We start from the raw sequence: 24,679 nt of genomic DNA on the forward strand, positions 1-24,679 counted from the left end.
TTAGCTCCATCCGTATGTTCAAAAATGTTGTTAAAAATACCACATGCTGCATAATTACAAAATAACAAATCTGTTAGCTCTTTCTCTGCTTTTTTTAAATATACTTTTGATGTCTTTGGAATTAAAAAGCAGAATGAATGGTATTTTCAAATATTTCATCTCCTACCCAGTACCTACCTACGTTTTTTGTGAAGCTTTTTATCATGCGAGTGCATTTTTTTTTCTTTAAATACACGCTGTTATGTGAAAGTATTATAAATAGAGATATGCTTTGTGCAAATAGTTTTGGCAAAAAAAGAAACAGTAAAGTGGATTTTCGTTTTGTGCGTCTGATAATGTTTTCTGTGTCTTGTAATATAGATATCTAACATTGGTCCTTTATGCTGCTGGGTCAGTTTGATGTTTCTAGCTTCTATTTATTTACTCTATTTATTGTTAGTTATAATGTTAAAAAAGTCCATGATCAAGCATGTTCATAAGATGCTTATAGCTGTTTGTAATTACTGAAATTATGTTCAATTCCATTTGTACGAAGAGAAGTGACACTTCACATATATTCCTTTAAATATGGTATACTTAAGCTTCATAATGTTATATACTTTGGACTCTGTATATAAAAGTTTGTGTATGCAGGATTCTTCGTAATTTGTGAATTTCATCATGAGTTTTGAAAATATCTTTAAGGTGCCAAATTTTAAGACACCCAAATATAATAAGTATTATCCATAATATTTCTCATTAAGCAGTCATTTTTATTTCCTATATAGTGACATTTAACCATGAGGAAAATAAAATAATTTTGATTCTTATAGTGAAAAATCCAAATACTGACTTTATTGAAAAAGCTTTCCATAAAGCAGTTGTGTATGAAAAACAGAAATTATTTAAATCAAAAATATATACATTGCAAGGACTCCTGTGTGACTCACACTGTATGAATGAACTCCTTAAAGAATGTTTTCAAAGATCTTTAAATCTTTTTGTTACTTACACTGGAATTTGTTACTAGCCACTCCAATAAATTTTTTTCAGGGGTACATTCAGGGTTTCATTTAGAACCTTAAGCCTGTCAACTTCCTCTACTCACGGTCATTCCTCAGTACCAGCAGCCTGTACCATATTTCAGCTAATTTGGTGAAGTTGGAAAATCAATTCTGTTTTACAAATACTAATGCTGTGATCATTATCTTTGCTCTAAGGGCTTACATTTGAACACAACATAATTCAGATTAATAATGCATATTTAATAAATGCTAACATAAGTACCAAGGAAGCATTTTGGTTTCCAAATGAATCTCCACATACAGTTGTAATAACTAATCAATAATTAATTATAAGCTAGTTGACCCAGTAGACTCTTGCTTCTTATACGTATTAAAAAAAAGGAATCTGGTAAGCTGATTGGAAAACTAGAAAATATAATGTATAATCACTTTTTCTGCTATCTCTTCACTTGAACACAAGATTAAGATTTATTTAGAGTTCAAGAGTTCTTGCAACCACAAGCATAAAATTAAAAAGAAGATAAATCCTAAATAGGGAAGCAAGTATACCAACACTGTGTAATGCATGTTTGCCCTCTGATCTAGTCATATCCTATATCTATCATATGACTATGATCTAGTCATATCCTATATCATATCATATTGGACTTGGTATGCTTTCAGTGAACTTAGTTGTGAACCAGCCTTTATGCTTATCACAGTGTCTGAGGTATCACAGGGCATCTTACCATAGTGTGCAAAGCAAGTCATGTCCATTTGGCTGACACTGAGGAGTTCCACACTGCCCTCTTTTGCCGAAGCCTGGACTAACTGCTGCAGTGAAGACCTTGAATCTTAAAATGTTCAATCTTTAAACTTATAACCATAATTTCTTGCAAGGTAAGAGCTTATTTTTAGGCAGTTCACTATCACTGAAGGTAAATCTGGTTTTAATGTACGAGGACCACTCCAAAAGCAATTGGCCCGCAAAATCAGTGGTGGTATGTCAGTAGAGTTGAACCTTCCCACTAATATTCTGTTACATTTCATTGCTGTATGGAAGATGGCAGCAGGGGGGCAGTCTGACAAAATGTCTGACATGGATGTGCAAATGAAGGAAATGTGTATCATTGATATTCATTGATGCTTTCTTGGATTCTGGAGACCAAACAGTGGATGTTAGTACAGTGAGGCATTGAGTGGTGCATTTCAGCAGTAGTGACAGCAAAAGGTTCACCTCCACTGGTGCAGATTTTTATGAGCGCAACATGTAGGCTCTTGTTCATTGCTGGTGAAAATACATAGCTAATGGTGTTGAAAAATAGTGCTTAGTTGCACTAAGTGTGCATTATCAAACAGTATTTTTGTGCTCTTTGGATCTGTTGTAGTTTCCATGGAAATAAATAGGAGGCATTACTTTCAGAGAGACCTACATAGCTAGCTGTCACTGATTCTTCTGCTAGCAGCTGTCTACTGCTGGATAGCACTCAAAGTTATTTGTAACCTTTGAGAACCTTAAAAAATACAAAAAACAACACATGCTTGTTGATATTGTTGAGTGGAATCGGATATGTTAGCAGTGTTAACAAATGCTTTGAGTTTTATCCATGTTCTTTGGTTAAAAAGCACAAAAGTGTCTCTAATGTCTTTCTTATTTAACAGCAGTGTGTCCAATGAATTCCCAGTGATGATTTCTCCTAACTTTGGGTCCTGGTCTGTAGTGGTTTCCACTCAACAGGGAGCCCCTGTTCTGGCTTGTCTGAAGTCAGCTTTTCAGAAATCCAAAGCACACCTTATCCCACTTTGATTTTCTGATTGCAGTGCATGACACTTCTTCAATTTGTAGGTAGCTTAGATCAGAGGACTGAGCTGTGAGTAGGTTGCAGACATCTAGTCAAGATTAAATTAAAGCTAACTTTATGAATTTCTTATGAGCATAGTTACAAAGTTTTGATTGGACAAATAGGAACAGACATGGTTCATAGCATCCAAAAGATGGATGGAGTCAAGATTCTAGCTTTCTAAAAGTTTGGAAAGAAGGAGACTGGATCTCACTTTCAAGTCTGAGTTCTGCTTTGTTTTACTGATGATAAGCATGAACATTTAGAACAAACAGGCTAGCAAACAAAAACAATAACAGCAACTTCATCTCAGAATACATCTCTGACAGTTGTATCCCTGATAGAATATAACGTTATATTGTTCTGTGTTTTTTTGGTCTTGTACAAAGGTATCCACAAACAGAGGCTGTTAATCTTGTTTTAGTAAACAGAGAATAAAGGAATACTTACTTGCTTTGGTAAGATACCAGTCAGTTAGTAGATATACTTTAGTATGTAAATCGTTCCTTTATCAGCCATGTTTTAGCAACTTTCTAGTCACGAGGTACGAGAACGACTGTCAAAGGTTTTACAAATTCATTGCATTAAACATGCAGCAAAGTGATAGATATATGATTTACCAGTTTATTATTCTTCATTAAAAATGCAGAAGGGTGTTAACAAGGTTTTGTTCTCAAAGGTATTACATGGAGAGAAAAGGGAGAGAGGCTAAAGTAAAAAACAAAGCTATGGATTGTTACAGGCTTGTGTATTGTTAAAGTCAGATGAAAAATCATACTTATTTATTCCAAAGCCTCGTTGTGCAGTAAAACAGAGTTGATGACAGATCAACCCTATTGCTCAGAAATCTGAAATTTTGGCAAATTTCAGCTCATCTTCAGTTGGAGCTGGATAAATTTGAGTTTGTCTGTTTCTCTGTAGCTTCCATGGAAGTCTAAACAGCTGACTAATTAATCACTCCAAAGTAGAAGACAAGTCTGTTGTCCTCATTGTCACTTATGTTTCTGGTTCTGTGTATCACCTTTACTACAGAAGTCTCTTACTGTTTTACTTCCTGCTTCCTAGATCCATCTTTTTTGTGTGTGTATGTGTGTGTGAAAATGGGCACAGCGAACTAATAAGAAAATCGTTCATTTTTATTTTTCTTTTCTGCTTATGAGTTGCATATGAATAATTAACGAGCATGTTGCATGCATGAAGTTGTTATATGCTGTAATAAGACAGTGCTGTAGATGTTGCAGTATGCAAAAGAAGCAGCTCTTTGCACCGATTGCACCAATTGGTTGCCCACTTGTGAAACTGTAAAAATGTTTTATTAACGTTCGTTAGTTAATTTCTAGAGCAGAATCCGATTCCGTATATTTAGTATGGTGAACATGTATTCTCAACTGAAAGAGATATTAGAATAAGGTATCCATACTATTCTTCATCTAGAAAATGAAATAATTTCTAACAGCATAATACAGAATTAAATGTATGTTTTTTGTGATGTGTGAATGTAACTATTTTTATTGAAGATTGTAAATGTGCAGGACAGTCCACATTTCCATGAGTGATTTGGTACTGATATTTTTTTCCTATTACATTTTGGTGAAAAGTAGGAGCAAAATCTTTGGTTTGACTGAAAGTACTATTGCAAGAAATTTTCTGGGTCTTTTTTTTGTGTTATAAGATTTACAGGTATTTCATCAAGAACCTGTCCAGATAAAGCACCCCTTGGAAACACACTGAATAATGAAACATTCAAGTTTTTGCTATAGCAATAAGGGTAGAAAAGAAACAGCCAATCCCCTTAGAAGTATTCCTCACAGTTTGTACAAAATACAGTCTACAGGAAGAGTATTATATTCTGATCCTATATTTTTTTCTCTCTCCCAATAGACAAATTTCAATCTCATGTGAGAGACTATAAACCAGTTTTGAAAAGATCAGTAGAGAAAATGCTGCATTTACAATTTGCAATTGTGCATTTGACAATAATCATATTTGTTCTGAGGACACAAGGACAAAAGGTATTTGGCAGGTAGGATGGTGCAGAAGGGTATTGTTGAGAAGCCATTTTGTCTATTTAGCACAAGCAATTTTGTTACTTTCATATTGAAGAATACTCACCTCTCTATTTCAAAATAATCACTGTAGCTAAGAAACAGTGGTAAATGAAACTTTTCAAGGTTAAAAAAATGAGTTCATCTTTTCATGGTTGTGATACTTTATAAACAAATACTAAAGCTTGTTACCAAATTCTGAGATTCAAGTAGCTCTCCTTGTTAGGAAACATGAGCCTTGATCCATCAGGGTATGTTTGCATGTTCTACTTCTACTCAGGTTAAAACAACAACAAAAGACACTTCCGTGAGCTTTTTGTTGCTCTGCAAGTCTTCCTGTGCTGTGGTAAGACCTTTGTAAGGACTTCAGAGCCAAAAAGAAACACAAGTGAGTCATATACACTGAATGCGCTGTTTATTGTTATTGCCTTTATCATTCTTTGTATCTCATTTAAATGAGACATGTATCTTTCAATAGCTTTTTTTTATATATATATACAATAAATGCAAAGGAAAGAAACCTATACTTTTGCTCTCTGCATCTCTAATTTGAAAATATATGATGTTCAGGAAATCATGTTAAGCTTGCAACAATCTATTGAAAATTAGCTCATTTGTATGAGCTGAATTGAGCACCAAAATGTCAGGTGTGCTCCTTTTCCCAGCATCATTGCTAATCTATAGTTTTGGTAACTGAAGAGAAATGATGTATAATGAAAATGTCTACTGTGCTGTGTATCATTAGCTATTCCTTATTACAGTCAGCCATCTATTCATCCTTTCTGGATGTACTCATGAATAAGATGCATAACAAACTGATGTTCTGTTTTTTCCTCATTAAGAATCTGATATCTTGTTCAGCAACACTGAAGAGGAAACGATTTGCGTTTGGTTCTCAGTGCGCGTTTTATAACCCATAGAAAATTAAAAATAAACAGCAATATGCACAGTGATTTCATATACTTTCTTTCATTTAAATTAGAAGCATTTCCAAAAAGGATATCAGACAGAGCTTGTATGGTGTGAAGGCTTCTTTTATAAGTGACTCATAGAATATTTGATGAATCAACATCTATGAGATAGATATATTCTACACTTTAGTTCTTCAGTGTGACACATTGCTTATTATTCTGGTTATCCTCAAATCTCTGTCCTTTAAATGTTCATTTTTTAGTAGGGTCTCCAGTTCTACAGATCTATAATGTATAAACATATTTTCAGTACATGTAACGGACAGTAGCAATGATCAGTAGCTAAGGAGGAGGCAAAAGATATAGCTAACTTTGTATGTGGTCATGGAGCTAATTGCTAAAATTTTAACTGGAGTTAATTTCCAGGGCTTTTCTCAATTGGTTTGGAGTACAAGCTCTTTAAAATAAAGTATTATTATAAACATTTTTATAATTATTACTTTTATTATTATTATTTTTAACAGCTAACAGCTTCTAACTCCAAGGGTGCCCACAGATATTTTGTGATGCCACTAACAAATAATAAGTTTCTATCAATGTAGGCTTTAAATCACTAAGATTTGGTTGGCAATAAGCTGAAATTACATGATTATTCAAATAAATCTCCAGCATTTGGAGATCATGAAAGGATCTGCTATTCACTTTTTTAGATGGAAATATGCTGTTAGGTGGGAAATTAAAATTCTTGCCCACTTGAAAATAATTTTATACTTGAAATAAGACCTGATAAAGGAAGTAGGGGGGAAAAAAATCAAATGAAATGGAAATCATGTACTCTCTCTCTTTATGCCTTTCTGACTAACAACATTTGTTGTGTTGGGCAGCGATGTGGCTTCACATAATCGCTGTGGACCAGTGCAAGGCCAGATTCTCATTCACTCTGTAAAATCTGAACAGAGCTTCTAGTTCATTCTTAATGTCTTCTGTGTCCAGTCTGAACATGTTAGTGAACAGACCTAGTGAAAACTGTCAAGATAAATATAATGTTTCTACCTTTGCTGATAGTCCATCATCTGCACCTAGTTTATATATACCCTGTAATACATCGCTGACAAAACTATAAATTATTGTGAATAATCACAGTGCAGCTACATCCGTTTAGAATTACTTATTGAAACAGTTTCTTTGGACTTGGAGAGTGTTCCTCAGTTATAAAAAAAATATATATGAAAAGATCTATTATCTCATTTTACACCTACAAACCTTAGTGATAAGTGTTTTTAAAAATAACTCCTTCGATCAGTGTTACATGCCCAGATGGAATTGTTTTCCTTTTTACGCTATCTGTGCCCATATCACTACTGCAGAATTCAATCCTTAAATTCTGTGCCTTGATGACTAACACAAGGACATGTTTTTTTAATAACTAGTTGAGAAGGATCAAAGAGCACACAGTAAGTTACATGGAATTGGTATTGATCAACAAGGTTTTCTCAAGGCACAACAGGACTTTCAGCTAGTACCACATATACCAGGTATCTGATGCACTTTGGGTATGTATGAGCATGTGAGAAAACAAAACAATCAAACATACACAGAAGGATTGTGGAGGGGGGAAGGAAATACAGAAGGAAAAAATGGGTAAATCAAAGTGTGTTAACTCAAACCTGCAATGCAGCTGCCTATTTTTCTGTTACTTTGTGCAGCGCTTTGAAGCACAGATGCTAGGCAAAGAAGGCTTGCCAATTTTGCAGCACATCCCTTAAGAAAACAGGATTGTGGCTATGAATGTGTCTTGATTTTAACACCAAATATTGCCTTTCCAGATGCATATATTATCCTACACAGAATGAGGAGGAAATCTTTCTTCAATATCATTTCCTAATCTTTTCATATGAACCTTGGCCTGGCTTCATCTAGGTATGCGGATAAGATGGGGTAATAAAGAGATAAAGAACTGGTCTCCTGTCATTTTAGAAGGTGGGAGCAAAAAAATTGTTCTTCTTTCTAATAACTTGCTTGTAGATTTCAGTTATTCAAAGATTAATCTCTTTGTTGAACAAGCAGGACTGACAGTTCTTTCAGTTAATACTTCTTGACTGATCATAGCTAGATTATTAACATTTCTTCATCTAATTTTGGCCAGACTCCCATCTAATCCCAGGATATGAGGGAAAGTCATATCTCCCTCACATTTTTCTTTAGATAATTTAGCTATGTACAACTATAGCTTGTCCATCTAAACTCAGCATTTTTCTTTATATTTTTCTTTATATTTTCTTTGCTACGTTTCAGTCCCACTCCTATTCTTTCACATTTCTATAATCCTTAACTTTGTAATGGTCTTGGGTGTGGTTTGAACTATTAGTATGGCTTTTCTCTGCCCAAAGGTGTCTAGATATCTCTTTGTGACAATTTCAAATTATTTAATCATTAAAACTAATATATTTATATGAAACATTATTGCATGTAAAATGTTAGCTACATGAGGAAAATGCCAAAGAAAATCTTTCATCAGAATGTCTTTCTTTGTAATAGCATTCTGTGCTGATCATCCTAGCTAGATATCTTGAACTACTATAAACAGTGCATTTTACAATTAGCAGGAGTAAGCAGCAAAGGAGTATACTGTCCTCATTTTTAACACATTTACTTGTAATCGAAAGAAAAACAGAGGCTTCTCAGCATGCTGAGAACTTAATTTTAATAACTGATGTTTACTTAATGGTTGTAACTGCAGCTAAGAGATTGGCAGTTTATAATATGCTAGCATTCCCAGCTGTTATCATTCAAATAAGGAGGAAGACTGCGAAATTAACACTGAGAAAACTACTTAGCCACATGGTACAGCACAGAGGGTATAAACTTGACTGCAAAAGAGCAGAGCAGTGTATGGAACAGAAACATTTTCCCCAGTATGAAACATAGTTGTAAGTATAGTTGTTTTTTATATTTTACTTAAAAGGTCCTCGCAGTAGAATCTTTTGAAAGGAAGTGCTTCCAACCGATAGTATTTGTACCTATTTGTAACGTATGTCTATAATGCTTTTTTTTTTTTTTTTGGAATTCTGAACAGAACTGATTGATTGGTAGTTATTAGCCTCATTTTGTCAAAGCTAAAATTGACATGATTCTATTCAGATCTTCACAGAAATTACAGTACCAAATGGTATCATCAAATGTAATATTCTGCACAAGAATTACATTATGTTTATTATAGTTATTTAAAGGGATGAAAAAAATGATGTGAAGATCTTGTTCAGGAAGACATTCATCAGATTGCTACCTTTTGTGCCCAGCTTGGCTCTTAAGTATTTTGCTTTTCTTCCATCTATCTCCACGTGCTTTTTATGAAAAAGCAAGTTTTGGTTACTTTTTCTATTAGATAGGCTAACAGAGGCAGAAATGATAAAAAATGATTCATTTCATCTCTCTCTGCAGGTCAGTTTCAAAATAAGGAGCATACCTAGAAACACGTTATTTTTTACTTAACATCCCCATGTGCCACACGCAGCATTATGATATTTGCAATTCTCACTTGCAGGATTTAAAATAGATGTGGTTTTTTGTTGTTGTTGTTTTTGTTGCAGTGTTTATTTGTTTGTTTAGTATAGATATGGATACATAATTCTCATTAGCACTGTGGAGTACACAGACATGCCTGAGAATGCTGGGCTGTATCGATCTAAATGAATACAGAGACCACACAGCATTAGTCTGGAGATATTAATTCAGCTATCTTTGAGTGATGGTGGCATTTGAAGCTTTCAGTGAGGGAAGGTTCTCTGCCAGCCACCAAGAAAAACAGATCTCATCTATCGTAGCTGAAGGCAAAGCATTTCTTTGCAAGGTACTTGTTTTTCACTCTTTCTGCTTCTGTAGATGGGTGTCCCTGGCTGGAGAATCATGGCTTCCTGGTGGGGGCACCCGAGAGTCCATAAATAACTGTATTCATGGTGATCCTGGTGTAAGTAATATGAAATTCCATTTCAGGTATCCCAATATATATGTGTCATTAAAGAAAGATAATAATAAAAAAGAAAGAATAATTAAAAAAAAAAAAAAATTGAAAATTTGTGCTTAGCATGTAGGAAGCTGACAGATTTCCATGTTAGCAGCTGAAAGTGACCCACCCCCTGAGAAGCACACCGAGGATGGGCATAGGGCAGGGCAGAAGGTGGCAACTGTTTCTCTCCACTAAGCACTGGAGTTTCCACGCTGCTGCAACCCAGAGATTTCCTTGGAAGCGCCTGGAAGCACTCTGAATGGAATCATATCATAGAGTGGCTTGAATGGGAAGATAATCTAGTTCCAACTCCCTGCTGTGGGCAGAGCTGCAACCCACCAGCTTAGGCTGCCCAGGGCCCCATCCAGCCTGACCTTGAACACTTCCAGGGATAGGGCACCCACAGCTTCTTTGGGCAGCCTATTTCCCTGTCTCACCTCCCTTTGAGTAAAGTATTTTCTCCTAAAATCTAAGGTAAATTTCCCCTGTTTTAGTTTAAAACTGTCCCCTCATGTCCTATACCTATCTGCCTCTGTAAAGTGTCACTCCTTCTCTCTCTTGTAACCCCCCTTCAAATAGTGAAAGGGTACTGCAATGTCTCCCCAGAGCCTTTTCTTCACTAGACTGAACAAGCACAGTTCCCTCAGCCTGTCTTTGTAATAGAGGTGCTCCAGTCCTCTGATCATCTTTGTGGTCCTCCTCTGGGCCCGACCCAACAGCTCTACATCATTCTTGTTCTTCCAATAAAACACATCTAATAGAAATGCATGTAATTAAGGTACCTTCTGTTATGTTGAAATTGGATGAGTGTAGCCTAGGAGTCATTATGGAATGACTGACACTTGAATTTCTGTTCCCTCGTTCAGGACTCCCTTTTTTTCTTTTCCTTTTGCATTTATCACTCAAATTTCTGTATGCTATAGCCTCAAGGTGATGGTGAATTAAAGGAAAAAAGTAAAAGGAAAAAAATTAACATTATTCATTATGAATTGTCCATGCTTCAAATAGTATGGGTATATGGATGCAGTGAGAGTAATTTGCATTAATAGTTATAAACCAACTTTGGTTTCGCATAACAACATAAATAATGAATGATAATGAACAAAATTTATTTTGTTGCAGACATTTCACTGGAGCTATAACTATGAAATGAAAATATAGTTTTTTACAGTCACATTAGTTTGCTTTTTTTACAAAATAAAATATAAGCAATAGGCTTTTCTGTTTCAAAATAATCATTATTTTTCAGTATTTCATTTTCTGCAGTTCTCTCAAAGTGCTTGTGATAATATAGTTAATGCAGGTAATTTCATTCTGGTGGCGTATTATACATTAAGGTAACTTCAAATATTAGGTATATTTTCTGAATTCCAGCCAAGTACAATTTCTCTTGACCTAGAACTTCCTACTTTAAAATCTTCTTTCCAGTGTTAAATTCTGACCTTTGGCTTCTGACATCATCTTCTACAAAAGTAGCATTTGCTATTTGCAAAGAAGTCTTTATTTTATTTTCACAGCTAATAATTTACTTTTCCAGTGGAAAAGCCTTAGTGGCTGCTCATTTGAATTTTAACTTAATATTGAACACAGATATCTTCTTTGCTTCTACTCTATCACAAAGTCTTGTATATTTTCTTTCTCTCTTTAAGTTTCCATGACAGTTGTCTTCATATTGGTTATGTAGAAAAAGTAAGGGAGATCATAAACTGTTCTTCGTTAGTAAATACTAGTCTATGCTCTGCAATGAAATGTGTATTCCTTGTGTGATTCTGCTGAGAAGATTAACTAGTCGTTCAGCTGAGACTAATTACAAGCTGCAGCAGCTGGAGAGAGAAAGATCAGGAGGCCAGATGGCTTGGAGAAGTATAGGGGATTTTCTATTCGTTACAGGTTTGAAGTACTTCCTTAGTTATCTGGGAAAAAATATCAGAGGATGACAGAAAGAAAAACTCATCGGGAGTGAGGGAGAGAGTGTGAACAAGGTAGAAAGCATTTCTAGTGGATTTGTGTTTTTTTTTCTGAAGTAGGAAATGATTAAATTTGGGTGTTACTCCTGGCTGGCTTTGAAAAGATGGGGTGGGACAGCATCTGAAAGTTGTAGAGGATTCTGTTCTCTGCTCGCCATGTTTTGCTGCTGGGGAGGAGATTAACCAAAGATCTCTATCTGGGGCATGGGCAACTGTTGGTCTGCTGAGTATTTGTGTACCATTTTGCATTCTGGATGTGGGAGAGTGCTGATTAGTGAAGATTGGGTTGAAATGAACCTCTCTGGTTATTAGTGTGTGAAACCCTTTATTGATGTCCACAGTAAGCTCGTTAAAATTAGGCTGTCAGTTCAGTGATTGCTTGTTTCATCTTTGTATTTAACTGGTGATTTTTTGACATATTGACATATTCCTTTTCTATTTAGTTGTGGCTTACATAAGCTTGTGTTCTGGTTATTGTGGATTATTTTGCTGAAATAGTGGTTATTCTTGAGTGCAAGAACTGAGCGTAGCTACTTAAGGATGTCATCAAAACCATGTGTTGTAAATGGCACACTATTCAGAAAGTAAGCATTACTACAATGGATACCTGCAACTTAGAAATGTTGGATTTATGTATCCCATCTGCTTAGAATAGAGGATCTTTTTTATCATACTTGAGATATGAGTTTGAATAGATAAGATTAACTGAAAATCATTTTAGGAATTGGCTGCTAGCTCATGCTTGTCAGAAAAGCAATCTATATCTATCTATATGATATCCACGATTGCTAACAATATTCTATAATTTGAAAATCTTAAGTACCTCGATTTGTGGGTTTTGTTTTCTTTTTTTTTTTTTCTGTATGTCTGGCATTTCAAGAAATAGGGTGAAGGTATTTCAGAATTGCAGGGGTAATTGTAGAAAAGCTTACTTACAAGGTTGAAAATGAATTGGAATATTTTTAGTTGGACTTTGTTTTATTCTTACAGCAATCGGAAGTTAATTTTCGTGTTCTATTTTGGATCAATTTTGTTACATAAACCTTCATGCAGCATTTAATCAAGGTTTGAGAGGATTGTGTACTTAGTTTTGCATAGTCAGTAAAGCTAGATGTGGTGGCAGAAGTGGAAAGATACATATGTTTATCTGCACAGTCATTTAGCCAGTGATCAATAAATGTCTGACGATGGATCAATACAGATGTAATCTCCAATCTGTGCACTTCGAAGAACAATCTCCTGAGCGTTCTTACCACAAAATCTATATTTGCTCCTGTCTTCATTCAAGCTGATTTATGCTCTGATGCTGTTTGCTTTCAAGGACCTCCATTTCTCTAAGTGCTGCCCAGTACGTAAGCAACAATCCATCAGCACACTACTAATATCACAGAGGCTTATATTTAATTACAGATAACAGGCTCAGTGGGACTAAAAACAAAGTAACCAATCACTAAGATTTGATATACTGAAGTATAAAAAGAGATGGAAGCCATAAAGCACAAAGGAATTTTGTGAAACAAATAGGTGTTCTGATGTTGTGCTGAAAACATGTGGAATGTGAGAATAAGTTATGTGATAAAGTAGATTTTCAGTCTTATTTTTTTCACATAATAAATACACTTTGAAAAAAAAGAAGTCTATTGAGTAACCAACCAAGTACTCATGTGAACTAAATACTCTTGTGAGTAGTTGGTGTAAATTTAGTGTCTTAATTATACGTATGTGGAAACTACATATGGATTAGTTCTGTTTTTAAGTAAAAATCGGTGTTTTTATTTTGCTGTAATATCAAAAAAAAAAATTGTTAATCTTCCATAATGTGAGATTTTTTCAGCATCCCTTTTTCCCCGTACATTACAAGTGATGTAGTTTTTCCGTACCAGATATAGCACAACTTCTTAAATGTTCCTTAAATTTGGTCGTATTTGCATATTTTAGAAAGAGATTTGTTGTTTTTTTTTTTTGCACAGACTTAGGAAAACCCCCAGTGTCTTTATTTAAACTGATATGTGAAGAGCCAATGTATGGGCTGACATGGAGGGAAAGTGGTATGCAATAAACATGCTCAACTTTAATGTTGCTTTAAATGTAATTCTGATATCTGGGACTTTGGGATTTATTATAAACTGACTTTGTTAGGAAACTAATGTAGCAAAAATACAGCTTAACAATATCTGTCCTATTTGAAAGTTAATTTTATCTGGGTCTAATATTAATCCATTAATTCTTCTAAGCTGATGAAAGTATTTTTAAAGAAGGAAGTTTGTTTTGTCCAATAAATTCCTGACTAGTTTAGTCCCATGTCTTTGCACAATGAAGTTAAACCAGCATAGGTAGGTAACTCAGGATTTAATGCCTGCTTGTTATTTCTATGGAAACAACAACAGATACAAAGAGCACAATAGCACTGTTTAATACAACAGATTCTCAGCTGCAAAACATGAGTTTTCAACATAGTCACCATATTTAGCTGTGCATCTTCACCAGCAGTGAACAAGAGCCTGTGTGCTGCACTCAAAAATTTGCACCGGCCTGCTGTTGCTACTACTGAAACACAGTGCTTGTTGCCTCACTGTGCTCACATCCACTGTTTGGTCTCCATAAATCAAGAGTGTCAATGAACGTCAGTGGGTGCAGTTTTTTCCATAGGGAAGATTACAAATTTCTTGCATGTATATTTCCATGTCAGACTGCTCCTTTGCTGCCTTATGTCACACAACAACAGAATGTAACGGAACATTAATAGAAAGGTTCAATCTCTACTGCCATACCACCAAAAACGACCTCTGATGTCATGGACCAACATAATAAAATAGGAGGCCCTGCTTTTAGAGAAGCCCTTGCAGGCACAAACAAAAGATGAATAAAATAAGCATCTTAAACTATCGTAGCTGAATCTTATGAAATGTGGAAGAATCTGAATTAGTTGGGTGGAGATAGGAGAGTCAATCAATGGAAGAGGTAGGCAATAAAAACAAAGTGAAATCAAAAAGACTGCAGCCAAAATGAAGAAAAGAGAAAATGCCAGTTGATACGTTTAAGCATTTGATGTGGTAACAATTATTTCAGCTTAATTATGCCTGTCGTAGTAGCTGGATAAATGGAAATAGTGGGTAATCGTTGTCAGCTCTGTAGTTTGTTTTTATGGATTAAATCTGAAGTATTAATCTTTTGCTTCTGAAAAGATAACCTGAAGTTGAGCCTCTTAGTCAATAAAGAATGAATCTGCATGCCTGTAAGAAGAGATTATTGTTAAATATCTGTGAAATATTGTTAGATATACTAATCTGCCGGGAAGGACCATTCTGTTAATTTGCTGGTCACCAGATCTGTGACTAGCTGCTAAGGTTTTCCTGTCATTTTGTCCTTTTATTTAGCCCCAGGTTTGGCATCCTCTGAGGACTTTCAGATATATTTCATGGGTGTGAGTTTGCAAGTACAGCTATTTGTACACTAAAAAATCCGCCTTAAACTTTAGCTTTGAAAATATTTTACTATCTTCTGTAAGATGAATAGGAGCTTATGTAATAAATTCTTGAACGTGCAATCATTAAGTATAAATGTATAAGAAAAGGTTAAGTTGAATGAGTTGTGCTAAGATTAAGAGAAATGAATATAGGTTTGCTTTAGTCTGTTAAGTCACCACTGTTTGACTTGGTGTTAAATAATGTGGAGGTACTGTATTTACAAATTTTACAGATCACTGTCTGCGTAATAAGATTTCCCTTCCTACAAAATAATGGTGAGGTGGAGAAGGGGCGAGAAATTAAAAATGAAGCTTCTTTAAAGTTATAGAAAACTTCCAGATCACATATTGAAAGGTAAGCAGGGGTCAGCCAGCTTTTGGACTGAGTACCCTGAGTCACCAAATAAGAATGAGTAAAAACTTTTTTATTTTATTTTATTTTATTTTTAATTAATTTTTTTTTTTTTTTTTTCCCAGTATTACTGGTCTGCATTTGAATTAAAAACTGTGGATTCTTCAAACTCCTTTGTGTTCCTCAGTATCTGGCTGTGGAGAATGCACCACTGTCAAGTTTCTCTGTGTGGTAAGCTATTTTTTTTAATGGTTGGATTTTCTGCTGAGATTTTCCAAAAGTGTCAAGTAAATTTGATGCTTCTCACTGAAACAAATTTATTTCATAATCAGAAAGTCTGGTTTCTTTTACTAGCTGAAGTAAGAGAACATCCAAACAGCTGCCGATGCAAACAGACCAGGTGCTGTATTTTAACTTATCCACCGAATGGTGGATAATGTAAGTTCCTCATCCTTTTGGTGCTTTGAATTTTGAAATTGTGAAGGTATCCATGCTTCTATATAGTGTTTCCACGTGTCAGATGGAGTACTGCTGCTGCAGACATCTGAAGGCAAAGAAGTGTCAGTAGGTGAAACATGCCGCATGCGGAAGCTCATCTGAATACCTGAAGTCACAGATAGTCCTAAAAAGAGAAGTTAAATCACTCTCTGATATGTGGCAATGTGTCAGAATCCAGGGCTCGAATAATGATGGCCAAGAAAAGAAGTACACAAGATGAAGGATGATGGGAGGATGAGAAGCAAAGTAGTTTATAGTACTTAGCTGGCAAACAAGACACTACAAATCTCTTTAATCTTAGTTGTTAATTAGATTTCACATATTTTGCATGTGTTAGACTCTAGAATGATCCGTGAGCGTAGGATTATCACTCATGCTTTGTCAAGACTTACTGTGGTTGTCAGGAGTTTTGTAGAGAGGAGCCAGAATAATGAATTAGAAATGCTTAGGATTCAGAAGCACTGCCGAGTCCTATCTCTAAAGTTACTCAACCTCTTTATCACTACAGCACAGGTGCTTCTATTTCTCTGTGTAAACCAAAATTCTTGTGTTTCTTGTGAGATATTCTGATACGATCCTGGTAGTTATACATACACTTGCTCATTTTACCCAGGGTTTCAGGTTTCACTTAGGTATAAAATAGAAATATATGAATTAGTACTTGCAGCCAAACGTAACTAACTGGAAAACCTGTAATATACAGGAAAATGAGAAAAACATTTTTTTAAAGCCTGACAGTGTCGTGCAGATATGGACTAATAGCATGAAACACTTTTTATTAGAATGATGTTTTTAGTAAGAGTACTAACGTATCTGTCAAAAACCACCCCTGGAATGTTATTCTGTCAATGTATACCACCTTTGGTATTTCAGAATGTACTGGGAACACTTATGGAAACCATTTGGTATGGTATCATGTAGCTTAAAAGATAATTTCTGTGATTTAGAAATCTATGATTAAAAGTACTGCTTCTAGCCTGTTCCTGTATTGATGGTTCAGTAATTCCACTTTTCTAGAATTAGTGTAAGATGAATGACTATATAAAAATGGTAGGCAAGGTAAATTAACCATCTTGGTTGCTTTGAACCCAAAAGTTTGCATTACAGCAACTTCCACTACTGGTGGACATACAAAGAACAAAAGCAGTTATCTAGCTATGCTATTACAGAAAGCAATAACATCTCTATTTGCTGTACAAGCAATTCGATCTTGAATAAATTCTAAATGTTGTGTTTTAATATTACTGACATATAAACAAATTCATTGAATTGTGACTAAAAAAAAATTCAGGGTATAGATCTGCTGTCCCCAACAAATGTTACCAGAAACCCTTTTCTTGCTTGATAGTCAAACAAATGCCTATTTTCTTAGCCTCATGTTGTCTCAAGTGTTTAGACTCTGAGCTGTGGATACTGGGAGGAAGTTGTGAAAAAAAGAGATGATCTGATTAACAACAGAATGCATGGCTTTTGAATAATTATTTAAAATTGTCAATGTGTGTAACCAGTGTGTAGATGATATTCATAGAATCTGACAAGACATGACTTGTCAATATGAAAAATAATGTGACAGAAAGTAAGCACAAGAGATGCAAAGTGTCACTTTACAGTTATGAGTACAAATGTGATGGTAGAACTCTCATCCAATTCTCATTATGTAGGTAATTACAAAATAAGGTATTTATATGGTAGTTTAAGTAAAACTCATATGCCCGTCAGCACTCTGAGAACAGTTTACTTCAGAGATAGCAAGGATTCTTGCTTATGATAATTAAGATAAAAAATCCTTGCCTGAAATCCCGTTAACTCTATTGTGCATTTCCTCCTAGAGCTTTCTTTTTACGACGATGATGTGATATAGTAACAGAGTAAATGATGATATCATATTGCTAATTAAATGTTCAGATAACCACGTTATATAATTATATAAACCTAATCAAACAAAGGGTTTATTATATATCTATTTAGAAGAATCATAGATTTATTTTTTTTTCCCCCACTAGGTATTACATTTTTTTTTCAAAGGGGACTTAATCTAGTCTGTACTAGAGGAGTTACTTTTAAATGACTTGCATGAATTTTTAGCTTATGGTGTATCAAACAGTATTTGTTGCCAGATAAACATGCATATTAGATTTACCATATAACAGAGCAAAAGGTAGAAGTTGACCTAGTAGCAAATAGATTCTCATTAGGATGCTGTATTTCTTTACTGGGAAATCTCTAAACTAGTTGCACGTGCATGACTTATTTCAAAATTCCAGCTGTATTGATACTTGGTCAAGTTTCAGGGCAAGTTACTTTCAGTCTAGGTTTAAGAATACCTCCAATTTCTAATTTATTAATTTAAAAAGTTATTACCTAGGCCAAGGCTGTTGTAAGCAAGTTAATGAATTAGGCTTCAGAAACTTTAAGAAAGAAGTGCAGGTGTGAGTATATTGTGTTAGTTGCTTCTGAGGCTAGCAGAAGGCACCGTTGTCTTGTCCTCTTATACACAACGTACAGCTTTTGAGGATATCTAAGAAAGTACTTTTGGACACATGCAGGAAGTAAACATTAAATAAACTTCTGTTTAGCAACTGAGAACAACCCTGTCTGTTATACTGCAAGCCCTGCCATCAGTGTAGGTAACTGAAACACCAAAACTCTGTCAAGTATGAAATTAAGTGTGAAATCAGGTGAAGCAAATGAAGGAAATAGTAATTCTCTATTCAGACTTCTTCATATTAACCGATATCCTGCTGGTACTGACTAATGCCCTTTAACTTTTGTTACCTTGCCACTTTCCAAGCTTTTATAATTATCCTTAAGTGCTGGTCACTATTACCTAGCATTTCTGTTCATCTGAAATACTGATGAGTTGCTCTCAAGTAAATCTTTAGGAAGTTCTTGTTAGGAGAGGAACAAACTTATAAAGCTCTAGTAGTTTAAGTACTGAAGAAGATATATTCTATCTCACAAGGTGGACCAGATGATCATGCTAGCATTTCTTACCTCTGAAGCAACCCCTTTCAGCCAAGGAGCAAAGGAGAATGAAAAGGCAGATAGCAGACTGACCTGGTGTAGTCAGGACCACAACATGGTTAGCCCAGGGAGCTGAGCAGGCTTAGCACCGTGCCTCTTTGAGAGACAAAGAAGTAGTCCTTCCTGAGTTGTTGTTGTTTCACATTCGTGGGCAAATGAAAGATGTACTGTTATTCTCTTATGTTTGGGACCATCCTATTGTTTCTGATCTTGGATGGATATAAGGAGGGGAACACAAGCCAGCAGTCACCTGTGTCTCAGCTCTTCCTGAAGACAGCCGAGACGAGGGAGTGAGGAAAGAGGAGATGGATTCCCTGAGATAGCTCAATTCCCAGCATTTACCGCTGGAGAACAATGTGTAGAGTGTTTGTATTCACATCTACTTAAACTGCACAGGCAGTAGTGTATTCTAATTAAATGGAAATTCCAATTCTCCCATCTGAAAATTCCCCCTTCTTTTGAGATACGACATAAAACATTAGAAGGATTGCGAAAGCTAGGCTGCCCTCAATACAGGAAAAGGTATCTCTGTGTTAAGGCTGATGCAAATAAACAAGATAGGGTAAGAATGCTGTTTCTATGTGCACCTATTCTGTCAAAGGCTTCCACCCCTAAGACTGTCAAATTGGATCGTTCTTATTGACTATTTTAGTGTTGTCTATAATAAATAAGTAAGTTGACAGGTAACAGGAGGCATACTGTGCCTGCAACTAACCAAACTTCAGTATTACAGTTTGTTTAAATCCAGTGTACTTCAAAGAGCATAAGAAAACATTTCCACTTTTATTGTTTTTATTTTGGGGAAACAGGTGGGAGGTTAAATATTCTATTTCTTCATTACTTAGGGGAAAGAAAAAAAAAAGATTGCCACTTTTTTAATATGAAAAAGCACTAGAATGATACAGAATGATAGATAAACAAAAAAAGTTATTCTTTCCCTTTTATTGTATTAGGATAAGAAGTGATGCTATGACCTATTACTTTTTTTTTGTTTGTTTGTTCGCTGCCTCTGGATGCAGAAGAAGATAAACAAAAAGCAAAATTTTCTTTTAAGTGTTGGGACCTGGAAAACATCTGAAATCTAAAAAAAGCTGCTATGACCATTCTGGGAGGCTCTGTAGCTCCCTGAAGTTAGGATTATTGTTTCCATTTTATTTTGGTGGACGTTACCTACGTAGGCAAGGGAGCCCTAGAAATGTAACAAATGAGGAAGAGCTCTCCTGGTGACTTTTCAGTTTGAGATAAGTATGTGTAGTTCCTGGTATCACTGTGCTTTTCATTAAAGCAGAGCACTACACTTCCGGTTTCCCTCTGCTCTTGAGTTGAAGGAGCTTTCAAACCAGCCATCCTTGGCATAGTAGAATGGTTTCTTGTTATTCTATCAACTGATAAAAGGTCTCACGTGTGTGAAGTGAGAACTGTTGGCCATCCTGTAGGTTTGAGCTTGGCAAAATTGTTCAAGTGTTTGAGCATTCTTCATTGTACTAGATAGTTTCTAAAATGGACGAGGGAAAAACCCAGCATAAATACAAGGAAAAATTAACCAGCATATGCAGGAAGTTATTAAACCAATTGATTCTTGAAGGCCAAGAATGAGCACAGGAATGAAGGAAGTACTGAATACAGCTGTCACAAAGGGAAAAATGCTTTCTCAGCAAGCTTCATTACACAGACTTCCCTAATTAAATGATTAAACACTGTGCAGGATGTGGACAATTTCTTATTTTTTATTCTTTAGAAGTTATTCACAACCTTAGTTTATACATTGATTTTATTGAATTATATTCACTTGAATTTCAATCTTAATGACATACCAAGGCTTTGTGGAAAACCTTTCAATTAATAAACAAGTAGGTTGCTCACACAAAAATAATATTTTCCTTAAAAGTTGTTTTAAATAGACTCTTTCTGAAGCACTAATCATAATATCTTTGTAGGTGTGGTTTATTAACTTGTTTGAACAACATTACACAAAAGATATCAGAGGAGAACCAAGCAGCACTTGTTTTCCTAATGATTCCTCTTCAGAGTAATGTGCTTTTTGTAGAAGAAAGAGCACATTTCCTGCTCAGGAAGAGTATTTTCTGCTCTTGCATCAGTACCGTGTTCCCTCACAGCTGTTCCTGCCTCCCTGTGGGGAACACAATAAGCTGCAATTAAATGCAGGTGCTTGGAAGCAGGAGTGCCCTTGCTCTGTTTAACAATCTGAAGCGACAAACAAAAGAACCAGAGAGACAGGAATCCACCTTCTGTTTAATGGGGCATGAACACTTTTTCTTGGCACCAAGACAAGAGTCTACCTTTTGTTAGAAGTACCTTCCTCTTTTTCCCTAGGTGTCAACACAGAGGCTTACCTCTTGTTTATTAGTTCACTGCTAGGAAAGAGAGAATCTAAACAAAACCATATGCTGTAACAGGAAAACAGCAGTCAGTAGGCACAGAAAGTAGAGCTCTTGCCTTTGTGTAGTAATACAGTTTATTTCTATTTCTAGATTTGTGGAGGAGAGAGGGAAAAATATCCCTTTTCCCTCCCTGCCCCTTTCCTCTCTGTGTTGTGTAGTCGAGGGGTGGTAATAAGCAGACATCTCTTTAAATAGAATGCAGATTGCATTTTTCTAGAGTAAGAATTTTTATTGCAGAGATACGTGGGTCCAAAAAAATGGCAGAAAAGATGCCAGGGGCCTACCTTGATTAGACGTTCCTGTCTGTGAGTAGCTGCTCCTGGAAGTGGTAGGAGTCCTATTCTCAGCAGGCAGGTGAGCCCTGCTGTTTGGAGCAAGGTGGAGAAATCACTCACAAACAGCTCAGGGGAGATGAATTGCTCTTCCAAACTCCTGATCTCTCTGAGAAATGCTTTAGTGAGGTCTTGTTAACTTTGCCACACAGATTGTGTCTTTCCCTGACTATTGCATTTGTACTCTGCAGGTCCCAGCTCACCGTTTATCCCCTGATCTGTTGGATGTGGAGCAGTAACATCTCAAAATGACAGTCACATCATGTTGGATAAAAGAAAGAAACCAGAGAAGTCATAATTCACTTCGGGTATGAACATTCTTGATCTACTTTCTCTGCAGGAAACCTAATTTCTCAGCCAAAATGCTGATCAGTTTTCCCGTGATAATCAGACAAATGTCTCTCTAATGTTCCCCTTTACGCCCCTCACAGCTGCATGTGCAGCACAGCCAGCAGTGTTCCACACCTGAGTGAGGCATGTGCCTATGGCAGTTACCCAGCCAAAAATGTATTTTCTACTTTGGAGTGCATGTTTTTTACAAAGGAGAACCCCGAAGAAGGGATATTATTTCTCTGTTGAAGGGCCTGTAGCCATGAAATATCTTCTTGATCCCCTTAGACTTCTGTCAAGCTTAATTGAAGTATATAAACATTTATGGGGGAACAACTGTGAGCATATTTACACTTTCAAATAATTATGTATGCCACATTTGTTCTAAAAATATCAACAGTTAAAAAGAGAATGCTTGTGTTGAGCAGTTTTCTGCAAGGGGAGGGCTTTTCTCTCATGAAGTGTTATAAATGTACTCTTCTTTGTGAGATGGTATATAGTACTGTGAAGCTTGTAAAACACTGTGGAAGCCAGTATCATCTTTGCTTGCAACTGCAAGATTATCTGTAATGAGGGGTCCTTATGCTAGTTTATAGGATAGATTTGCAAAGTAGGTTATGAGCTATACCACAGTTTCAAAGACAACAGTTCTTTTGAGTAACTTAACAGATTTACCTAGCTGATTTACTGTGGGTTTTAAACCAAGCTATGAGGCAAAATTTTATTTCCTGAAAAGTAAAACTGAGAATCAAGCTTTCAAGGTGTTTTCAGATGAATGTTTTTTAGCTTTGGAGAGTTCAGGTTTTGGAGATGTTCTCATTTTTGGAATGTTTTGTACAAATATAATGAGAAATAAATTACGTTTCCAGGCAGCAGACAGCTTGACAGATAACAGGTTCTCCTAAGGGTCAGTGAATCCTTTTGCATAGCTTTCCTAATTAGGAAGAAAACTAAAACCTATCTTTAAAAAGAATGAGGGTAGGAAATAGAAGGGCAGATGTGTGAACAGGGAAAAAGGGGGATAAGGAGATAAACTGAGAAAGCTGTGTCTGTCCAAGTAAGTTGTATTCCCCATAGATCGTTCAGTGCTGGCTAGTATTTTAATGATTTTGTTTCGGAGAGGGAGGAGTGGGATTTTGTCTCTTCTGCTACACATCTGGTCAAAATTTCCCCTCTTCTACTCAAACAAGTAGCCAGAAAAGCAGGTTTCAGGCAGTTTTGAATCCTATGACTTTCAGAAGTCATCTCATCTCATAATGGTTTCTACATACTTTATCTGACAAACGCACTTGTATATCTGTGAATGTTGGTAGTCATGGTGGCTCAGTATACTTTTTTTTTTCTTCCCTCTTCTTTTATGGGAGGTCTTCTCCTCAGGGTATGTGAAGTGGGGTTGTTTTTTAACAAGCTAATTAAATAGCAGTAGTTTCCTGTAATGGAGATTATCTAATTGGATCGCCGTTTAATGGCCTGCTTTGAAATTTAAACTAACTCATACCTGTAACTGTACTAGAGTGGAAATAAGCACTGCCCATAATGAGCCTGTCTCCCTCTCCTCTCCCGCTTCCCTCTGCTATATGTAGCTGCAGGTAACTGTACTGTGAGAAAATATAAAAGACAGTATTAGCCTGTCAATTTGGAAGTAAAATACAGTAAGAATTGCTTCTTTTGTATATACCTGCACATTAGTATTCTCCTGAATGTATCTTCAGGTTTTTGTTGTCCTTTTCCCCACATCCACTCTAAATATGGAAGAGGAAGAAGGTAACTACTGCTAAGGAGAAGTGGGTTTAACAATTTATGCTATTTTTTTCATAATAGTTTTGAGGCTAAAACATGTTTATGGTATTCAAAGGGAATATTTCAGAAAGTGAATGCAATGGCATGATGAAATAGAGTCCTTCAGGTGGGTCTGAGGTATGAAGAATTGATTGACTCTGTGGCCCTAGCCTTCAGAGGTCAAAGTTATAAGCCAAGATAGCATAACTCTTGTTCAAGACTGTGGCAGAAAGTGGAAAAGACAAGAGCAGCTGAATTAAATCTAGAGATTATGTTCAGGGTTATGAAGCATTCACTCAGTGCTAGCACCTTTATCATTAATGTTTCCAGGAGGTCACAGGTCTCCTGTGACCAGGGAACTCTCTCCCTTAGAGCACTGTGGAAAAGAAATCTGTGATCTGTGTCTGCTTTTTTCTCTCTTTCCTTTTGATATGCTGTAACTGATTTTAATAGTGTGCATTAGAGGATGTGTTCCATATCCTATACATTTTTTTGCATATTTTTTTCTCCTCGCTTTTTATGAAAAAGTTTTGCTTAACTGCAGCTGCAGCATTTCCTTATTTTTTATGGAAATTAGGATGAAGAGGGTTAACATCAGGCTATCAACAAAAACGTCTTTTCTTCAGGTGCAGACAGATGTCTGGACATTGAAGAAGTCCAGCAGCTGCAGATGTTGATTAAGTAGTTATTGTTGTGCCATAAAGAGGAAAATGAAAACACGTGGGCTTGTCAGTGAAGCTAAA

The 24,679-nt window shown here is 35.9% G+C and overlaps 1 long non-coding RNA gene across 3 annotated transcripts in view; it reads left to right on the plus strand.

The window, feature by feature from the left end:
* Nucleotides 1-24,679, plus strand: part of LOC125692239 (uncharacterized) — a 246,379-nt gene that overhangs the window by 167,556 nt on the left and 54,144 nt on the right. For 2 of the 3 annotated variants that reach the window (XR_007376536.1, XR_007376537.1), the window contains exons 6-8: nucleotides 15,453-15,574; nucleotides 15,697-15,802; nucleotides 22,019-22,135. This is a non-coding gene — a long non-coding RNA (uncharacterized LOC125692239). The remainder of the gene's footprint in view (nucleotides 1-15,452; nucleotides 15,575-15,696; nucleotides 15,803-22,018; nucleotides 22,136-24,679) is intronic. The other variant, XR_007376538.1, reaches the window with a different exon arrangement.

Source organism: Lagopus muta, chromosome 4 (genome assembly GCF_023343835.1).
Source record: "Lagopus muta isolate bLagMut1 chromosome 4, bLagMut1 primary, whole genome shotgun sequence".
Taxonomy (NCBI): Eukaryota; Metazoa; Chordata; class Aves; order Galliformes; family Phasianidae; genus Lagopus; species Lagopus muta.